Source organism: Miniopterus natalensis, chromosome 1, assembly GCF_054644295.1.
Source record: "Miniopterus natalensis isolate mMinNat1 chromosome 1, mMinNat1.hap1, whole genome shotgun sequence".
Taxonomy (NCBI): domain Eukaryota; kingdom Metazoa; phylum Chordata; class Mammalia; order Chiroptera; family Miniopteridae; genus Miniopterus; species Miniopterus natalensis.
This window is the reverse complement of record NC_142081.1, coordinates 82516141-82536426: the sequence shown is the minus strand read 5'-3', so window position 1 is coordinate 82536426 and position 20286 is coordinate 82516141. Positions and strand designations below refer to the sequence as shown.

The 20286-nt window shown below is 42.4% G+C and overlaps 1 protein-coding gene and 1 non-coding gene across 2 annotated transcripts in view; both read left to right on the top strand.

Moving 5' to 3' along the window:
• The window catches only part of CAMK1D (calcium/calmodulin dependent protein kinase ID), a 365679-nt gene that overhangs the window by 65650 nt on the left and 279743 nt on the right, over positions 1-20286 (top strand). The window lies entirely within an intron of this gene.
• Positions 6431-6559, top strand: LOC148094242 (U6atac minor spliceosomal RNA). Its single transcript, XR_015713649.1, has one exon. It is a non-coding gene; the product is annotated as a U6atac minor spliceosomal RNA (small nuclear RNA).

The window sequence follows — 20286 nt, the reverse complement described above, 5'->3', positions numbered from 1 at the left end:
TGTGAGCAGAAAGTGTTCTCAGGAATTGTCTGTTTATGGCATTTATTCAGTGTTTATGGACGAGAGATGATGGATGCCAATTGTGGGTCACTTTGGTCAAATATACAGGTGGATAAATGAAGTTGCTTGCATTTCGAGGGCCCTGCAGTGGCAGGAGAGGGGACAGACAAGCATAGAAATGAGCAGTTACAGTGCAGTGTTGGAACTGCCTTCCTGGAAACTGGAACCACGTGTTGTGCTCAGATGGTCAGGCATGAGGATGGCCATGGAAGCCTCCACTTCTCTGGTCTCTGAGACTCGCAGGAGGAGAACATGCTAACCGAGTTAATGTTAGAGCTCTGAATCAAACCACCTTGGAACCTGTTGAAACACTGCGTGGCTAGAGTTTAGACTTAGCTTTGGTCCTGCCTGTTTCGCTTTGGCTTCTTCGGCGGGAAGGATGGGTGCTAGGCTTTTGTTACTTGGCTGGCTTCCATGCTAGCTTTGCCGTTACTGTCTATGACATAACCTAGCACCAAAATATGGGTAAGAAAGTGGAAGGCATGATTGGGTTGCAGAGCAGACAGGCTTTCCTTTATTCAAAGTGTCATTGTCTAGTAATGTTAACACATTTTTAGACAGGAGTCTGTCTCCTGGTGTTTTCCTGACTCGCCTTAAGCCATTATAAATACTGCATTTGCGCTGCCTGCAGTAATAAAAAGGAAAAAAACATTTTCACTCTTCTTAATGTAAAAGTTAGAAAATAAATGCCTTGACAACTGCAGAAAATTGTATTATTAATTTATTTCTGTGCTAGTGTAACTTTTAATTGCCTTTCTTAACTTCATGCCTGACCCTTGTTTTCTGAGACGAAGTTAACAATGTTTTGAAAGTTCAGGGGTAAACGAATGATACAGTCACAATAGCAGATTTAGACATGTTGTTGGCATTTGGTGAATGTCAAATACTAATTTTAACAATAATACATTTTTAGGAGGAATGAGAATTTCCCAGCTAGTAAAAGGAAGATGTTCTGTGTGAGAGACTCTTGTTCCTTATAGATACCACTATTAATTTCTATTGCAGATAGAATGGAAAATATCTCCTCTTTGCTTTAATTATTACCTTCACCATTCAGCCTGCTAATATTTGACAAAGCTCAGATTTTTCAAGCAGAAATAGCCATGATACAAAACCTCTTCTTGTAACCTAGGCCCTTTGCAGCAACCTCCATGCCAGTAATCACCAAACCCTTTGGAGTTACACTTAGTTGTACCAGTTCATCTGTTTTTTTTTTGTTAATCCTCACCTGAAGATATTTTTTCCCATTGATTTTTGGAGAGAGTGGAAGGAGGTGGGAAGGAGGGGGTGGGGAAGAGAGAGAGAGATGTGAGAGAGACACATCGATTGGTTGCTTCTCGCACGTGCCCCATCCGGGCCTGGGGTTTGAACCTGCAACCCAGGTATATGCCCTTGACCAGGAATAGAACCCATGACTCTTTGTTGTGCGGAGTTAAGCTCTAACCACTGAGCAACACTGGCCAGGGGGATCTGATTTTTAGTTTCCCCTTCCCTCCATGCCTTCAGATGCTACACTTGCTGTACCTTGGTGTGGCTTTGACTTCCTTTGAGAATTCTTTGGCTTCTTCTAAGACTACATGAGACATCCTTAACTTATTCCTGTTGGGGATAATTGGACTCAATGGAGGAGAGGGACTCCGGGACAGGACTAGAGAACATTCCATCAGACACTTTCTCCAGTTTATTGTAAGATAGATACCTCCTCACCTCTTCTAGGATCAGTTGTTTGGATCTGATTTTTTTGGTCTTGGGTCTCGGTTTAGCATTGAAGGTACAACTTTAAATAAGTAATTTAATTATAAAGATTCATGCAGCGTCATTGTCAGCACTGACTAAGGCATTGGAAGGTTGGATACATCCTTGTTTATTTCTCGTGTGTGTGTGTGTGTTTGTGTGTGTATGTGTGTGTGTGTGTACAAACACTTCCCTGCAGAAACGTGAAGACTTTCCTTTAGAGTCCTTCGAAGGAGAGATTGGCAGCTTTTCATCACATCAGCACAAGAGGCTGAATGGGCAGCCTCTAGAGGAGAATTTGCAGAGCTGCTTGGACTTCTTGCCAGGTTTTCTGGAGAAGAGCTAAGTAGCACTTAAATGATTTGAATTTTCGATGAGTGAAAGATTTTTCTGACATCAGACATTTTGTTTTGGCCTATGGGGCAGATGTTATTTTTTTCTTTTAATATTTTTTAAAAATATTTTTTGATTACAGTATTATATTAGTTTCAAGTGTACACCATAGTGATTAGACATTTATGTACCTTACGAAGTGATCACCCTAAGTTTAGTACCCAATCTGACACCATACGTGGTTATTACAATGTTATTGACTATATTTCCTATGTTGTACTTCCCATCCCCATGACTGTTTTATAACTACCAATTTGTACTACTTAATCCCTTTCACCTTACCTTTTGTTTTTATTTTTCTGCACTGTTTTTAAAGAGAGCAATGAGAAGCATTTACCCCTGGAACATTTCTCCCAGGGAAAAACATTAGGTGTGACTGTGTGGAAATGGAGTATGGCCATAAGGAGAGCAAATGGCAGTCATCAAAATGCTGACTCTCTCCCATACGCTCTGTGGTCTTGGCAAGTTTCTTAAACTGTCAGTGCCCTGGTTACTTCATCTATATGATGGAGACAGTAATCTCACTGGATGTGTTGGTGATTAATCAAGGTCATTCTTATAAAACACTAGAAAAATCCCTAGTACAAGGTAAAGCAGTTCATAGTTATTATTGTAGAATTCTGTTTGGTCATTTTATTATGTAATGGAAGATTCTCCTTTCTTAGTACACTTATGTGGTCTTAGGAACTTAGAACAGATGTCCACTCAGGCCATTGTTGAATGAATATTTGGTCATTACTTGGTAATTTGGGTTAGAGAAGAAGACTAATCTAGCAACTTACTCTTTTCATCAAAGCCCAGTTTGCCACACTCATTTGAAGCATGCAGAGAGCCCCTCCAAAGAAGAAGAGAGTGGGCTCCAATTGCCCCCTCATCACTAACCAGCTGTGTGTACCTTGGTCAGACCTGCTGTTCATTCATTCACTTATTTACTTCACTCCATTTGTAAAAACTGCTAAAGTATTTTATTTATTTATTTTCATCCTCACTCGAGGATATTTTTTCCATTCCTTTTTAGAGAGAGTGGAAGGGTGTGAGAGAGAGAGAGAGAGAGAAAGAAACATTGATATGAGAGAAACACATCAATTGGTTGCCTCCCGCATGCACCCCGACTGGGACCGGGGATTGAGCCTGGGCCCCTTCAGTCCATGGTCCGACACTCTAACCACTGAACCAAACCAGCTAGGGTGCTGAAGTATTTTAAAGTAAATTAAAGATATCTTATTGCAGCATTATTCATAATAGCCAAGATATGGACGCAACCTAAGTACCCATGAATAGGTGAGTCGATAAAACAGATGTGGTGCATGTGTGCAGTGGAATTTTATTCAACTATGGGAAAGAAGGAAATCCTGCCATTTGTGATAACATAGGTGGACCTTGAGGTCATTATGCTAAGTAAGATAGAGAAAGACAAATAATGTATGGTATCACTTATATGTGGAATCTAAAAACTGCAATCTTGTAGAAACAGAGAGTAGAATGGTGGTTCCCAGGGGCTGGGGACATTGGAGAGATGTTGGTCAAAGAATACAAACTTCCAGTGAGAGGATGAATAACTTTTGGGGATCTAATGCATAGCCTGGTGATTATAGTTAGCAATACTGTATTATATACTTGAAAGTTGGTAAGAGAGTAGATCTTAAATGTTCTTATCACAAAAAAAGAAATGATAATTATGAGTCATGATGGAGGTGTTAGCTAATGCTATGGTAGTAATTATATTGCAGTAGATTACGGTATTAAGTCTACCTGTTATACATCTTAAACTTACATAACGTTATATGTCAATTATGTCTTATTTAAAAAAAATTAACATTCCACCCCTAATAATAGTATGAATATCCACTCCTTCCATCCCTCGAAGGAAGGAAGGTTTCTTATATAACCAAAATAGCTCTATCACAACTAACATAATAATAATTTTTAATTTCTTGTAATATCCAGTTCATATTCAGGTTTCTCAGGAGGGGTCAGTCATAGACTGAATTCACTTTATGTTACTGTCGTCACTTCATACAAGGAACGAAGAGGCAGAACTAACCAAATGATCTCTGAGGCTCATGGAAGCATGAAAGTTCATGTTTGCAACCTGTAGCAAGTGCTGCTCTGATTTTGTTCATTTATCTCTTGTTCTTGGAGAAAGAGTATTCAAAGATTATAGACATAAACTATGACTCTATAGCAAGATGAGATGGAAGTTTGGAAATTGCTTATTTGGTTCATGGAATCAATCCAGACAAGTTAGAGGTGCCTCATGCCAGGCATGTCTTGCAGGTTGGTCAGCCCTGGCCTTAGCTCTGGTGAGATAAACTGTGCACTTGCCAGAGAAAAAGAGCTAGCAAATGAGTTTTAGGCCCAACAGGTTTTGGGCTTGCATTTTATATGCTCCACAAATTTCATGATGTAACTTAGAGTTAAAAACAAGGACTTTGACAGTCCTTTTGATTTTTGTTGTTATTGTTGTTATTTGAGACTCTGGTTTTTTATTCAAGGAGACTAAATGCTGGATCTCTTAGGTTACCTGTCTAAGAAAACCTCCATTGTTGCAGAACAAAGGAATGAAAAAATCATTCAGTGACTGCCTGGCAGAGATCGGTTGCTCCCAGTCCCAGAGGTCACTGGTGATTGGCAAGGTCTCTGCATGGAGCAGTGCCCATGGAGTCTCTTCCTGGCTTCTTAACCTTCCCAAGCTGCCGCCTGTTATATGTGTGAAAAATGAGGCCCTTTCCCATCTGATCTCTCAACCAGTTGGGAATTAGGGCTGAGGGGTCAGACAGGTGGAGACCAAAATATTAACTTTATTCCCAATAAAAACTAAATTGGAGGACTGTGGTATGTGGCAATAAAGGGCTTCCTAATTCTGAACCTCTGAGCTAGGCAGTGCTGGTCCACTGTGGGCCTCTTTTCGTGGTGGGCAATGTAGGGGAAAGAAGCCGTAGGTGGGCTTCCAGAGGACTCCCAAGAGAAGGGAGGGAGAAGGGGCTGAGCTCCCACCCCTCCTGGTTCTCCTGGCCAGCCGGATAAGTCCCTTCTCCTGCCCTGGGGAGGAGGAGTAGGGGAGAGGACACAGGGAGGCACAGCCCCAGAGAAACGGAGACCAGGAGTGGAGAATGACTCTTCCCCTTTATAGTTACCTTCCTCTCAGGACATGGTATTGCCCAGTGTACAAGATTTCCAGTGCCCTAGAAGGTTTCTGGCTACTTTTTCCTATCAAAACACCCCCTACCAAAGGTAGTTACTATTCTGCCCTCACTAATTACCATAGATTAGTTTTGCCTGGTTTGAATTCCATTAAATGGAATCACACATTTTGTGAGATTCTCTCATGCTGTTGCATGTATAAGTTGTTCATTTGTTCTCATTGCTTTGTAGTATTTCTTTACATGAAATTTAGATACCCATTCTATATGCGATGGGCATTCGATTGTTTCCATTTTGGGGCTATTATGAATAAAGCAGCTAGAAACATTTTGTGCATGCCTTTGGTGGAGGGAGTATGTTATTGATTAGGGTAACTAGTCCTAGAATTGAAGTTTGCATTCACTATCACATGGAGAATATCATATGGTCCATGTCAAATGGTTTTGAAAGTAAACTGAAGGTGTTGTATAAAACTATGTCAAACAAAGGAATGAATTTAGTCTAGTATGACTTATATTTAGCAAATCTTTGCTGGTAAGAGGTAGATCATTACTCTTGTGCTCCTTGACTATAATAAATATCTATGCCAGAGGGTCAGTTTTCTGAAAGCCAAGCTTCTCATGTGAAAGTATGTTTTTTTCATGCATCCTCCAGAAGGGGTGGGAAGAGAACCTTTTTATTAATTCTGCAAATAGACATCACTTTGTAATTTCAGATTCTCACTGTGAAAAAAGTCATGAATTACTAAAAGCTTTGAGAATATAAACGTGTGTGTGTGTGTGTATGTGGCAGGGGGATCCCCTGAATTGGAATGAATAAGGCTTTAAAATATTTACATATTTCTTTCCATGCCATTTTGGGTATTGTGATAAAAAAAATATTTGCTACTGATTGCAAATCCCTGAATACTCTTAGAAAAATGTAATTCCACCCATATTGACTAGGCTGTCAGGGCTTGTTTGAGGGCCTGTTTTCCAGTAACAGGTCACTAGAGGGAAAATCTGTTAGCCTCAAGCATTGATGGATGGAAGTAGATTAGGGAAGCTGGACTAGAACCACCACTGGGGATATTGTGCTGACTTAAATTTTAAAAGAGCCCATGTTTTGTGAAAGTGAAGAATTAGGTTAGCACTCTTCTTGACAAGAATGGAAAACAGTCTAGTGACCTACACCAGACTCAGACATTTAAACTAACACCACTTCTTTAGAGCGCCTAACAATACTTTTTAACAACCTTGCAGAAGGAGAATTTGGCAGAGTGAACCATGACAGGTGCAGCATTCCTGTTCTGGGGCATCTTTCCTACACATATACCTGCACGTATAATGCAAGGACATTCGTACAAGGTTATCGCTGAAGCTTTGTGTGCAACTCCAGAATGTTGGAAGCCACTAAGTATCCATGTCAATAAGCGAGTAGTTGAAGGATGGTGTGTCCAGTGTAATGCTCGTTAACAGAGAGTGACAAAGATCTGTGTTCCTATAAGTAATGATGTCCCAGTATATTGCCAAGTGAAAGCAGCAAGGTGGAGAATAGTGTATAGAGCATGTTACCCTTTGTGTAAGAAAGGTGGGGATATGAAAATATGTATGTGAATTTGCTTATATTTGCATAAAGAAGCACTTGAAGGGTAAATAAGAAACTGATAAAAAATGCTTTATCTATAGTGGGTACAGGGAGGTGGAGTAATTTCGAGTAGGTATAGGAATGATTCCTTTGCGTGTATCTTTTTATATTGTGTTGACCTTTGAATCATGCAGAAAACAACCAACCATGAAATGTGAATCTGTGTGGGCATGCCTTTGACATTGAACTAGACTAAGAGCAGGTAGGGGAAAGTACAGCTGGTTGAACATGTCATGAAAGGGTCAGACCATTCATACCATTTCTTTTCTCAGAAGCTAATCTGTGTGTTCAGTCTTTTAATCAGCAAATGCTTATTGAGCCCCTCTGCCCCTCTGATGTGCTGTCAGTGGGAGCCTAAAGGTCCAGGCTTTCTTGGAGCTGCTGGCATTTTGAAGGGGCAAACTGGCAACCAACAGATGAAGAGTGTTGTTGGGGCCAAGGACAGGAGGTGAGAAGAGTCCATGAGGAGGTCAGAGGAGGAGGTTAATTGCTGATTTATATTCCTATGTATTAGTGGTGCATTTATGAACAGTACTGTTGCACATGGGATTATAAAGTGGAGTAAACTCTCACTTTTAATTTTTTGTTACATCAGTCAGGATTTCATTTTACTATATCATTATTCAGTTAAGTTTCAAATAAAGATAAAAACACATTAAGGCAGGTTACTGTACCCCAGTCTACTACTGTGTTGGGAGGAGACTAAAATTTAGTGGAATAAAAAATTGACTTGACCATCATGGTTTGTTTTTACCACAGTGGGATTATATTGGGGATAATGTTATCTATATGATTTGTGACTATAATCATAGTTTATTAAATGGACAAGAATTACTATGATAAGTCTATTTTTTTTTCCATTTTAAGAATGGTTTAAGCATAAATTGTCCCTTTAAAATGAAATATTAACTACAAAAAATTGAAAAACACACATATATACACACACCATACAGCCCTCACATTTCATATGACTTTATGACAAGTATTGTCTGAAAATACCATAGAGGTATTTCCACAGTAGATAATATAGACATTTGAAACATATTTCTCCTATGTGTATCTTTTTCTTAGTCTGATCCTTTACTGGCAGATTTCTCTTTCACAGTTTCTGAGTCAGTTTAAAGATATAGATAGTTATTTTTTTTAAAGTTTCTATGATTTAATGAGTTTTTAAAACTTATCTTTATTGTTGAAAGTATTACAGATGTCCCTTTTTTTCCCCATTGACATCCCCCCCCCGACCTTCTTTTTCTCTGTTTTTTTGTTTTGTTTTTTTTTTAGTTCAATTAAATTTTGGTGAAACTTGAGAAAAAAGATCAAAGCTGTAGGAAAATGTGATGGTCAAAGTGTTTCTTGCATCTCTGAGCCTACAATATCTTAAGTCTTAGTCACATAAGAGGAATAAGAACCCAGACTAGCACCCAGACTTAGGAGTCTGGAATTTTCCTGGCAACCAAAGTCCAAAATATAGATCTATCTGGAGCCAGCATATTCACAAACAGCCCTAGGTTTGTGTTTTTGTTAAGGAAGCACCAGAAATCAGATTTGTTTTAAGGGTTTAAAAGTGCAGAATAATGTAGATCCTTATTTCTTAATCATGATAAGCCCCACTCTATAGAATAGTAAGGCAATGCCCAGGTGCTGCAAGAATTTACTGTATTCCTAAGAAATACACAGAAAGGTGATGATAGACCCTTGCTATTGTATTGCCCCGTTCTCTATTTCATAAAAGTCTTGGGCCACACCCTCATGTTACAGATGAAGAGACAGAGGTTCAGGGAGGTTAAATGGAAGGTCACCCACTGAGTTGTAGTGCTGGGCTGCAACTTCACCCCTCTGACTGAAGACCCATTCTCTCTTAAACTATTGCCTACCCACTGGTGGAAGTGTGGTGAGATGTCCTGAAAGACAGAAGGAAGACAGAAAAAGGCTGAACTAATCTTGAATCATTAATCCTGAGTCACCAAGAATTGACAAATATTTGGGAGAGTTAGCTTGAGATTCTTCAGATAAAAATACTGCAAAGTATTGGAAGGAACAAGTGAGATAATGGATTAAAAATACTTTGATAAGTACAATCAGCACTAAATGTGCCAAGGAAGACTGTCAGTGCTGTGAACCTCTGCCCCTTGAGACAAATCTGTGCTTCATCTGGTCTAGACAAACAGTGGCTGCCAAACAAAGCAACGTGTGGCCAGGAGCACTTTGGGTTAAGATCTCTAGAACTTTCTGGCTAAAAGGCACACAAGTTTTGATAATTCATTTGGAAGCAAACCAAGTATGTCCTGTCTCTTGGCCCCTTGAGCAACTTGCTCACAAGTCAGTGGAGAGCAGAAGGAATGAAAGGATGCGGCCACATTTAAGCTTGTAGTAATAGTGTTACTGGTGAGATGATGAGACCTCAGTTCTTGTCTTCTTGAAGGAAAGATTTCAATCAAGATACAAAGTGCAGGAGAGCAAGCAATAATTTATTGGTCTCAGCAAAGACACACTTAAGGCAGTGAAACAAGGAAGGGCATAGAAGAAGCAACAGGAGAGCCTAGGCTGGGCTGCTTTGGCTCACTGAGAAGTCAGAGAGAGAGAAGGGGGCCTTGGAGACAGGTTCAGGGGGTTAGCCCAGAATGAGCTCTCTCTGCCTATTGCTTCCCTGTTTGCAAGTCTCATGGGGTATTTATCTCTCTCTTGCAGGTGGGTATCTTAGGGGAGGTCTCAGGGGAGGGTCTCAATAGAATATTCATCAGTTTTTCAGGTGTGCTGTTTCAGGGTCAGGGTCTCCACTGATTGGTCAGAGCCAGGGCAGGGGGTCATTAGTCAATACAGCTGATCCTGAGACAGCCACAGTGTCACTTGCCTGGTTTTACTGCTTTTCTGGGCTTGGAGATGAAATACAACTGAGGCCTAGATGTTATCTTTAGGGAGGAAAAGGTCAGGGGGTCATATCGCGTGACTAGCGATCAAATGAAAAGTCAGGGAGTCCAAACAGCATGACCAGCGATGTGCTAGAGGGAGGAAAGGTTACCCGGGGTGTGAGGTTCTTGGTTTCCCAATTTTGACCCTTTTTAGGCACCCAGCGCTTTCTGCCCTGGTGAGTTTCTGTATCTGGTCCCTTGTCCTTGCTCTGCTCATGTCTGTCTAATTGCCTATAACAATACTGATAGTTGGTGGTTGGGGATCCACCCTCATGTTTTCTTGATAGTTGGTAACTGATGAATTGCTACTTCAGCATATCCTAACCTAAATAGTTGAAGTATTTAATGCGTGTCTAAACATTTTCACTTCTGTTAAAAAAAGTGAAATTCAGTTTCCTGAGGGCTACCTCAACTATTCTCTCATCACTCACTCACTGTTCATTCTCTGAGAACACCAGCTGAGACAAACTCTGTAATGCCTGGCATAGTAACTGAGGAATGATGTACATATTTGCTGAGTAAATGAGCTCCAGAAGCATCTACAGAAACCAGGCTCCCTTGTAAGAAAGATGACCTCTTGATTGGTTTCTATTGACATGAAGCTTATAAAATATGTTCTTTGGTTGTTTTTTTAATTGAAATTTTATTGAGATAATCATAGATTTACATGAAGTTGTAAGAAATAATACAAGATCCTGTATACCCTTTGACCAGTTCCTCTCAATGACAAAATTTTATAAAACTATTGTAAAATATTATGACCAGGGTGTTGACATTGATACAGTCCACCCATGTCATTTGTATAATCTGCTGATTTTATTTAAATATTTTAAAAGTGATTTTAAAATGGTGAAATATGATTGGGGAGAATAAAAGCCAGGTTGTGGTCTCCTGTGGCAAAGGTGGATCCAGAACTTTCTGGACATCTGTTGGGCTGAGGTTGATTCCAGCTGTGGAGGAGAGCTGAGTGTGGGATCACTTGGGGAAGGGGTGTTCCCTCTGGGGAAGGGGAGGTTTTCCCTTGGAGGCATGGGGCTGAGAACAATAAAGAACTGTATTGCAGCCCAAAGAGCAAGGAAAAGCACTGTCCTGCATTTTCCAGGAATGAGCTGGCCCCCTGTTGGGTGCCTTTCCTGCCTGAGACAGCCCCCAACTTCCCCAAGCCACTAGCCCATGTGGCAGGGACATGTGCAGTGAGTGGTTTGCAAGGGCCCTAAATCTGGTCTACACCCAAATACCAGACCACACCTTCCCCCTTCTGAACCAGAATTTCCAGAAGGTTTGAGAAGAATTAGCTGCTGTCTTTGTTATCCTTTCCTTTCATGTGGTAGTTTTTCTTATTAGATTCAGGCAAGCATATAATTAGGTATTGGGGAACTGGGAGTGTCTCTTTTTATTCATTATTTGGCAGCCTCTTCCTGGTCCCAAATCTCATCTGCCCTCAGCAGCCCACACAGCATCAGGTCCCAGAAAGGTGGGTCATTAAAGCTCATGGAAATGAAGTCAACTTCTCCATAGGGAGAGATTCCTAGGGCATGAAAACCCAAAGCTCCCCTGATCCAGAGGAAACAGGTTGAGGAGAGGAGGGAGTGGTGTCGTGTGGACAAGGAGTTTGTTCTATTCCTGAGATTCTTTTTTTTAATATGTTTTTATTGATTTTTAGAGAGAGAGGAAGGGAGAGAGAGAGAGAGAGAAACATGGATATGTGAGAGAAGCAGGGAGATCAGCTGCCTCGTGCTCGTCCCCTACTGGGGATGGAGCTGGCAGTGTGGGCATGTGCCCTGACCAGAATGGAACCAGGGACCTCTTGGTGCATGAGACAATATCCAACCAACTGAGCCACACCTACTGGGCTATTCCTGGGATTCTTGCCCCACTGAGTCTGGCGGTTTCCTCTGAAGTGGGAAGCTGGTCTTGTTTCTATTTAAAGAGGAAAGAACCATCCAGCATTTTTACACTCCTGGATTAAACCCAGCATTCCAGGTGAAAAGACAGAGGTTTCCCCCGCCCTCCCCTATTCATATGTAGATTTAGAAAAGTCTGGATTTCAGCCCATACTAGTAACTCAAAGAGTTAAGTCTTTCCTCTGAGCTGGGCCTTCCCTGTGGGGTGTGCAGGCCATCAGCTACACCTTCACTGCTCTCCCTTAGGCACAGCCAAGAAATGCAGCATTTGCGAGATATCCCCTGTTTGGTTTGCTACCCTCTGCCATAGATTTGGAAAGGACATACTTTTCACAGGAATTACAGGTCCTTAAGCAAATAACCATATGATAGCTTCCTATGTGGGAATGCTGATAACTTTTTCCCCAGAAAAGTTAATATAATAAAATGCTTTGTCACAAGTGCTTATAGTATAATCTTATTTATTAAGGGTTTAAGAATCTGGCTTTTAAATTTTCAGCTTCTGGAGAAAATAACATTGTATTTTACTCAGAGAGCAATTTAGTTGAAATGACTCTTTCAAGGGACTTGAAAATTCACTTGTTAAATCATTCTTTTAAGCCTTTGTAATCGGTTCTCATAGAAGCTGGTTATTCCTTGCAGAATTTTTTCTCCTCACTTTTTTGTTTTACTAGGTTATTTTAAAGTATTGAACATTTTCTTTAGGGCATAGTCTGATATTTAAGTAAATGGATGAGTATCAGAAAAAAGGATGGTGAATTTTCTGCTTGATTGCTTTGGATTTTTCTTTGATCCAAAGATTTGTCTCAATGATTCCAAATGTTCACATATCAGTAAGCAACCAGATAATTATTTAGGGTTTTCAGATTGTTTCAGAATGTCCATTATTATGTAAACACAGCTAGCTTTGAGGGCTGCATTTGCCTTCCAGATTTCATAATGATTTTGCTTTTGTAAATTAAAGAAAGTGTGCTTCCTCCTCACCCCACCCCATTGTATAATATATAAAGATTTAAGGAAGATTATAAACATTGACTCTAATCCTGCCACTCAGAAATAACCACTGTTAAATTTTTTATACATTTCAAGCTTTTTCTGTTTATAAATAGTGAATGCAATTACTTTCATATCATTTATTGTTTCTTCCATTTCTTATTAAATGACATATCCTGGGCATTTTCTCATATCGTCGTCTTTCCCCCCAGTACTGCATATACCATTTGAATCCCAATAAACCCAGTCTTAGCTTGATGTGTGCGTCATGGCCCAGTGTGCTGCCCCCTCTATGTTAAACAGGGCCCCTGTGTGTGTGTTGGACTGTTAGTGTCCTCTCATCTTCCTCCCTGTGTGTGTTTTTCTGTGTTTATTTTTCGTCCTACTTTCTTGTGGCCAGTGTCCATCATAAGCTGGAGGCTGGGTGGCCATTTGTTGCTCACCGACTCTCTGCGCCTGCACATGCCCGCTGCAGGCTGAGGGGAGCGGGCTTGCTCCTCTTGGAAAGCGAGTGTTAGCCTGGTTCTGCATCAGCATGTTCAGGTATCAATGGGGGCAGCTTTCTTTATGATTCTTTTTCATGTTTACTTTTGGGCCCAAGATCACATGTTCTCGATACTAACTTCTAACTGGAAACAGCATCTCATTGAAGAGGGCAAACCCACTTCTTAGTTCAGGAGGGCTGGCTTGGCCTATGGGTGGCCATGTCAAATGGGTTTTGGGTCTTTGACTAGAGCTCAGCAACCAAAACCTGAGTGTTAAAGGTTAGGAGCTGTTCTGGCTGCCAGGGTGTTGGCTGAGGGCCCTCAGCTCATAGAAGTTCCTGAGCATGAAAGAAGGCAGGATTTGAGCACCCCAGCCTCCCACCTGGGTTCTCCACCCATCTTTCTACCTGCTGAGTGGGTTTCAGGTTTCTTCCTTTACTGATAGTGCAATAATGTGGAGAGACACATAGAAAAAGTTGTTTCTGAGCTTGACTTCGAGTCCCCATTTAATCTGAGATGGCCTCTGCCCTCCTCATCCTTCTGTTATTCATATTCACTCACTGAAGTGTGAGGGCATTTTGAGAGAAAGATGACACGCTGTCCACGCAGTTCCCCATCACTTGTCTCTCTTTGTTCATGTCTAAATTATCACATGCCTTAACGGCTTAGGCCCTGTTGAGGCCCGTGAGCCTCAGGTGGTCTGTGCACCACATCACTGCTCAGCCCAGAGTGGCCTTTGATTCTTTCCTTCCTGTGATTATAAACCTTGCTTCTCTTGCTGTCACTTGAGCACACCCCTTCTTCCTATATGGAGATCTCGTGCAACTTTATTCCAGCCTGTGTCATTTTCCTGTCCTTTCATTCCTGGTCTCAGTCTTACTCTTTTTATGTTCAGCATTCATTCATTCCTCCAGCTTTTTATTGGATGTCTTGTCTGCGGCAGGCCCTGTGCTTGAGGCACAGTGCACAGTGTACAGGGATGAGCAGCGTAGATACTGCCTGCCAGGGGCCCACTGTTCCTTATCTGGGGAGCTAGGTAAGCAGCTGAATGTCCAAGGTGGGAATCACTCTAACAGTGGGCGAAGGCTAGTGGAAACACAGAGGAAAGTGGGTGTAAGTCTGCCAAGGAGTCAGGAGAGCCATCAGTGGTGAAGTGACACCCCCTGAAGAGTTTTCTGGGCCAATGTGGGGCAGAGGGAAGAGGGCATGTAGGCGGAAGGAGCAGCACATGAGGAAGTTGGAGGCATGAACAGTATGGCCTGTTGATGAAGATCAGCTAGTAAGATGATCTGTGCAGAATCAAGGGCAGAAGTTACACTTGGAAAAAGCAGCCCGTGGCCACGTGATGACAGTCCTGGTATATCAAAATGATAACAGCAGCTGGCACTTCCTTCCATGGTCCTTAGTATGTGCAAGACACTGTCTGAGCATTTGTTGAATGTTAATTCATTTAATCCTCATAACTCTAAGAGGTAAGAACTGTTAATGTCTCCATTTCACAGAGGAATAAACTGAGGTCAGAGAGGCTGTGATTTGCAGGGAGCCATTCAGACAGCAAGGGGTAGAGCCAGGATTGTAGCCAGGGAATGTCCTCTGGGTGAGCAGATGGCCCAGAGTTAGCTCTCCTGAGAGCCCAGCTTGTTGTCCTTCAGCCTGCAGAGCTGTACATTATCACGCTGGCCTGGAGGAGCCATGGAAAAGCATTAGGTAGTGGGGAAAAGGTTCTGAAATTTTTACAGGAAATTCTTTACTATTAGAGACAGGTAGAGACCTGATCCAGGAAGAATGCTTAGAAGTCCCTGCAGTTTCTGTGCGGGAATCTGGTGGAACGGTCTTGTAAAATCAGTTTCTCAGAATGATGTACACTGAAAAGGCAATTCCAGATCCTGCTATTAAACCAACATTAGTTTATAACAAAACATGCCCTATATGCTCATGGAATTTAATGTTTGAATTAAATAAGAAATATGTTTATGACTTGAAGTATTTTGCTGTATAATAAAAAGAATTGTTTTTTTAAAAGATACTTTTCTTAAATCCCTTTGGCCCTTCTTTCCACTTCTGAGTTGATGGGAGAGTGGCAGTTTCACTAACAGAAACTTTGGGGTCTCACTCACTGGAAGGGAGGGAGGAGAGGGAAGCAGCTAGCCTGTGACAGTATCCCTAGCTGTACCTCTTCCTGCCTCCCCTAGGAACTATCATTCTGCTTTCTGTCACTATGAATCTGAGTACTGTGGGTACCTCCTATAAGTGGAATCATACAATATCTGTCTTGTTGTGTCTGGTTTATTTCACTTATCATAATGTCCTCAAGGTTTATTCATATTGTAGCAGGTGACAGGATTTCATTTCTTTTCAGGGCTGAATAATATTCGACTGTGTGGTTAGATCCCATTGTGTGTGTTCATTCATCTGTCCTTGGCCACTTGGGTTACTTCCATCTTCTGGCTCTTGTGAAGAATGCTTCTTTGAACATACGAACATATGTCAAACAGCTGTTCACTTTTAGTTCTTTTGGGTATTCCCTGAGGTTTAAAACCCTCTTAGGCCTGAATTTGGGAAATATAATATAGAGGAAGCATTTACGGACAAATTCCAAGCAGGAGGTTCCCTGAGCTATGGAAGTGCCAGTGGAGATGGGAGTGGGGTTTGAGGGAGGGGCAAGGAGAGCAGTGCTCTTTTCAGCACAGTCCAGAAAGTAGAAATTATGGGAATTCATAATTTTGGACTTCATGGTGATGAATGAAGAAGAGAGAAAAGTCTAGAGTGAATCCCAGATTTGTAACTTGGGCAACTAGATAGATGGTACCATTAGCATGACTGGCAAATGAGGAGGGTGTTGAGAGTTTCACAGAACACACATCTATTTTGGGCCTCTCCGAAATAGGGGGAGAAGCTCCATGGCCTGCGGATGGTGTGCAGGGCAGGGATAATTACAACGTGACTGTATAATGGAAGTGGAAAATGAAATAAAGATACTGTATAATTAGTGTGAATTTAGTTTCTTACTCAAAGAAGATGGTTATATTTCTTTAAAGAAATTTCTTTTATTGTGTCAGGATTTTTTATTTTGGGAACCTTCAGTGAAGGTTAGTATTTTCTCGGTTTGTTTCAAAGGTGACAAATGAAACTAGGAGAACAATTTGATATTAAATGTTATAAGTGTTTCCACCTAAATTTTTGTTCTCTATTTTGACCTTGAATTTTGGGTGAGTCACTACTTTATTCTCACTAGCACCTGAATTGTCTGGCTCTATATACCCTTATCGGTAGGCTTGCCAGTCCTCATTCCTAGGAAACACAGCTCTTTATTTTTTCTGCTACAAGTCCTATTATTATGGAATTGGAATGAAGTGTACAGTGAGAATAACAGATGTCACAGGAAGGATAATGGTTCACTTTCGAATATCTTGATCTTGAGAAGCTGGTATAACATCCAGGTGGAGGTGAGTAGGTCGTTGGATATAAAGGCCTAGTGCTCAGAGTTGGCCTATGGCTGGAGGTAGCTATGGAAGTCATCCCAATGCCCAGGGATGAGATTTACAGAGAGAAAAAAAGAGACAAGAAGAGCAGAAAACTAAAGACAGAAGACTGTCCTCTTTGTCTGTCCTGTATGCATTTCAGCCGACAAGTTTGAGAGATGGCACCTGACCTGGATCTTAGTCCCATCCCACTGTCTTCATCTGCTCGGTGCAGACTCCAGAGCAGGAAGAACGGGATTTCAGCAGACAGGCTGGAGGAGACAGGAGGAGGTGTGGCAGCCACGGAGGTCAGAGGAGAGGAGCCCACAGAAAAGACTGACAAGGAGGTCAGGGTGATATCAGGAGAGCCAGGACAGGTGCTGTTTTGGAAGTCAAAGGGAGGAAGTTGAGGGAGGTGGGAGCAGTGGACTATGAGATGCTGGAGGGAACAAGATGATTCACAGGTGTCCACTGCATTTGGCTGCTAGGAGGCCCTTATGACCTCTCCCAGAATTGTTTTAGGTAATGGTGGTGTGCACATTGGGCAGGCACCTGGAAGTTGGTAAGCATATTAGATGCTAGCAGCCTGGGGAGCTCCCGTCTCCAATTTGAGCCAGACATTGTATGGGTCACTCTACTCTGTGGTTGCTCTGGGCTTGCTCAGGATGGCAGAAGCTCCCTTTGTGATCATGCCTTTCCTGCAGGCTGCTGCAGCATTTACCTCCACTGTAATGAAATGTGGTTTCCCGTGAGGGGGTGGTTATTGGTATTTATAGAGTGTCTTATAGCTGAAGAGCTCCAGAAGCAACAATTATCTCTTTCATCCTTAGCATCTCTCTGAAGAGGGAAGTAAATGGCTGTAGCCTGCTCCTGCGCCATCTCTTTGTGTCTCTGCCCCTGCCCTGCCCCTTACAGAATGCGCACAGCAGCAAGGTGGGAGGAGGAGAGGGGCAGTCAGGGGAATAAATCCTTCTGTTGGTTACATTCAGAGCCAGATGGAAGTGTAGGTCCTCTTGTGGGGGGTCTTGAGGTCAGCTCACCTGCATTCAACTTTATTCTACTTGGTAACTCAATGGAGAAATACCGTATTCCTACTAAAGAAATCTCACCAGCCACTTTCACTATTCTTATGCTCAGGGATCGAAAGTTTGAATCATAGATTTGTTTTTTCTTCTCAAGCAATGAATTCTTCTGTCTTGGCAGCTACAGTATTCAAGAGAAGCTATTTAGAGAACTGGAGAAAAGGGAAAGGGATGCAGCCTGGGAAACCTTGGTGTTAGTGTTTTCCATCCGCGTGTATATATTACATGCACATTTGCATCTATGAAGCAGCCTACTGGGTATGCATGATAAGCAGCCGCGCTGTGTGGTCTTTTGTTATGCGGATGTAATTGAATTCAGTGACAGCACCTGAAGACTTACTGCAAGGAGATAAGGCTCATTTTGGTCATCTGAGCTCACCAATGGGATGTTATGATGGCGCTGGAGGGTTCCTTGTTTATGCTAATATTTTCTGTTACTAAGGGTTGCATAACACCTTTAGATAAATAAGATCTGCTCTTCTAGGGATTCAGGACTTTTTCAGCTGTTAGGAGCTCCTATTTCAGGGTTGTTAATAATCACTTCCCTGGCCAGATCGTAGTGCTAGCTAAGTGTGCAAAAGAGATATTACAGTTAGAAGAATACTCTTAGCTTCCTGTTATTTTTCCCCTCATGATCCTTCATGAAAAGGGCTGGCTGGGTTAACTTCCTCCTTTCTGCCTTTAACCACCTCTGCCCAAACAATTCCTGAGTGCGTGTCGTTGGCCAAGCCCCTGAATTCCAGACTTTGGTAGACTCCAGTATATCTTTGTTGAGGGAGTATCATTTAATCTGATGGGTTTGTTAAAAACTTTAAAAAAACCCTATTTTTGCCCGGCCAGGAGTGGCTCAGCGGTTGAGCGTCGACCTGGGATCCAGGTGATCAGGGTTCGATTCCCATTCAGGGCACATGCCCGGGAATTGTGGGCTCGATCAATGACTCTCTCATCATTGATGTTTCTATCTCTCTCTCTCCCTCTCCCTCTCCTTTCCTCTCTCTGAAATCAATAAAGATACATTTTTTAAAAAAACAAAAAACCCCTATTTTTAATGACTTTATTTCGTACTTGGGGAACCGAGTTCAGGCTGGTGCACTAGCCAAGGTCCTGAGAACTGAAAAAGGCAGGGCGGGTGGAGTTGGCATTCTGTCACCCAGGAACTTGGCAATCGGAGAGATATAAATATTGCACCATCTGGGTTCTGAACTCTGACTTCCCCTGGCACCCCCCTCCGCCCTGTTCCAGCCCCAGCGCTGTGGTCCCTTCTTCTCTCCCCTCCTTGAGGACATTCTCTGCAGCCAACAACCCCAGTCCTTGTTTCCCTCCATGTTTCACCTCCAGAAAGCAGAAAAGGTATTCAGTATGTGTTGGGAGAAAGGAAGGCCAATAGGGTGGCCGTGGGATAAAGTAGGAAGAAGGAAGCATGAACGGAGGCCTGGAAAATTGATTAGATGATGCTTCTACCTCCATCCCTACAGGAGGGCAAGGATCAGAGAAGCAGAGCTGCCCTCATCCTCCACATAGTTAGAGAGTCAGCGTTCTTGGAAATGCCAGGAAAGTCCGGAAGCTCTTCCAAGACGGCCATGGAAAGTCAGCAGGGACATCAGCTCCAGGGAGAATGAACTCATAGGAGGGGACCCTGTGCAGTGGAAATAATGACTTCCTGCCCTCAGATGTGGAAAACAGCTTCTAAGGGATGGCTTGTGGAGCTAAGCCAGGTCTGTGGCTTTCTTTAGATGTTCTGCAGGTTTCTGACATGTCATGTGGCTTCAATGGAGGCCATTCAGCAGCTGCTTCTGTGGTGACAGTGACTCTGGGGGCTGAGGCTGGGCACGTGCCCATGGAGGGCAGGTGTGACATGAAGAGGGAACAGTGGAGTTCCATTGTGTGCCAAAGTAAATGTTTCTTCGTTGGCTTTTTTCTTTCTCCTCCAACCCTAGCCTTTTTCTTTTGTGTCACCAGTTACCATCCAGTGTACAAAGGTTTTATACACAATTGTCACCCAGCATGGAAAGGTTTGCTGTTGGCAGATTCGTATGCTGAGCACAGCAGAGCAGACAGGAACCTTCCTGAAGGAATTGCTATAACATTCTGCATGTTTTCACTGCTGCCTATATGGGTATTTCTAAGTAAGAATGCAAACAGGCCTGAAATAGAATGTATTAGTAAGTGTAACAGAGAAGTGAAGTGTATTTTTAGCACATATGGCTAAAGTTGATTATTGCAGTGAGTGAGAGCTAAGAGAAGGGCAGAATGCTGGGCATGAGGATTGTCTCAGCCTCTAGTTGTCCCCAAACCTGAAAGATTGATGGGGTCTGAGGATGCCTGGGCCGGGGTGGCTCCCAGAAGACTGAGGGCTTCTTGAGGCTACTGTGCTGGTCTTATAGCTCCTCTGCTCCTGCTTCTGCATGTTGTGGAGGAAATTAGAGACAGGCAGTAGACTGTGGTGAAGCCAGGAAAGGCCTGCAGCAGTTTCGCCATCCAGGAGTCCCCTCGCT